Genomic DNA, 2106 nt, shown 5'->3' on the forward strand with positions numbered 1-2106 from the left:
TGAGAATAATTAGACTTAGAATTACTTTTCTAGAATCAATTTGGACCAAATTGATAGAAAAGATAAACTTTAGGAGTGAAACGATAGTTTTTACAAGTTCAGGGACTAAATTGCTAAAATTTTTGAAAGTTTTGCCTCTTAGAGCCAAATTGTCTCTATGTATAGCCGATTGGCTCTATACAGTGCTGATTGGCCATGTTTTGCAATCTGACACTACTTTACGTATACTTTCGACCTAAAATGCCAAAAATTGGTAAAAATAAGTTGCTAGAAGGTATTTATAATAATTATTGAGACTTTTAAATATTTTTAATGATAATTGTTTGAATAAAAAATATTTAATCCTTTATTTTTTGATATTAATTTGATAAAAGGAATGGATAATTATAGTTTATTATTCAAATAATTGAATTTTTATTTGTCTTTCCTAGGGTTACCTAGCCCTGCTGCTTTAAATAGATTGTTATACCCTAGGTCTAAGGTTAGCCACATTTTTCAAAGTTTTTTTTTAAACTACAAAGATATATCGACATATATAGAGAATTGGCTTTTATCATTATAGTTCTTTTTTTATGTCAATTTTACATGTTCTAATTGAAGTTTTACCATCTGTGCATGTGAAAATCGATTATAGGCGTGAGGAATTGAGAAAGACCATAGGAAAATCACTTGAAGCCCCTAGAATCGATCGTCTCAACGTTGAGCCAATTCGGCTCTACACCTTAAGCTAATCGGTTGTGCGTGATTTCAACCTGCTTTTGAGTTTTTGATGTATTTTGGCAATTTTATAAATTGTGACTTATTTTTAGGCATTTTTTCTTGCATTTTTTAGTTGTAGGCGGGTTGTAATAGCTAAAGTTATTTTATGCACTTTAGTTTTGCTTATTTAGGATGCATGCCAAATATCTGCTTTGTGATTACCTAAAATTAACCCTAACTATGAGCATCCCTTTTCCGAATCCAGATATCGAGGGAAGAATAGAAAATCTTATTATGAGAGTTATTGCTTTCTCGGGTCTCGAGAGGTGAAGAATAGGCGAATTTGAGGCTAGGATCAAGGTTAATCCAGCTGGAATTATCTTTTTGAAATCAATTTTGACCTAATTGTCTGAAAAAATTAAGTTTGAAGGTCAAAATAAATTTTTTTACAAAACAGGGACTAAAATGCAAATTTCAAAACTTCCGCTATAGAGCCAATTGGCTCTATATAGACCCGATTGGATTTTAACACCCCGACATCATTTTTTCGGATGATTTTATGTCTAGATACAGATTCTATAAGATTTCTTTGACGATAATCACTGTTTTATAGATAATTAGTTAAACAAGCCAAGGAACCTTAGTCTAATCAGAAATCTAAACATATCGTAAGACGCTTCCATATCATATGTGAAATCATTGGTAGAGGCGATATAGCCATGCAAAGAAGAGAATCATATCATAATGTAGTTGATCCCTTTACCAAAGCTGTCGAATTTGGGAATTCAGCCGCCCACCGCACTTCCGAGGCCACCGCAGGTTGTATCACCAGGCCGTGTCGGTCACCACACTCGTGCCCTAGCCCGTGATGGACATGCACGTAAAGTATAAGGTAAATTCAGTCATCGACTATGACTTTCGAAGGCACCACGGGCAGCAACACCAGTACGGCCATGCCCTCACCCATGACAGATGGGCACCAGAATGAGGCTTCAAGGTTTAGCACGGGCCTAGTCATGGCCGTGCTGGTCGCCCTCGCCCGTGCTGACGCCCGTGATTATAAAAGCAGGCCTTTTCAAAATTTTCCCATCTTTCCCTCTCTAAGCTCCAAGGTACAGTTTTCTTCCTTGTCTTTGATTTTTCTTACCTGTCACGGCATCTTCAAGTAAGTCTCTTCGCCTTTTGCTTTTATTTAATTAAATTTGATTTTTCTTTTATGCATTTTATTTATTTAGGAGATTTTGATATGCTTTGGTAGTTTGCTTTGTTACATTGCTTCAATTTGACTTCGATTAGATTTAGTTAAAACTAGTTGTTATGTTTATGTGAATTCGAATAATGAAATGATAAGTGTGGGGTTTGGTAGCAATAAAGTTTATTTATGGCATTTTATTATGAACAATGGTT

Source organism: Ricinus communis, chromosome 6, assembly GCF_019578655.1.
Source record: "Ricinus communis isolate WT05 ecotype wild-type chromosome 6, ASM1957865v1, whole genome shotgun sequence".
NCBI lineage: Eukaryota > Viridiplantae > Streptophyta > Magnoliopsida > Malpighiales > Euphorbiaceae > Ricinus > Ricinus communis.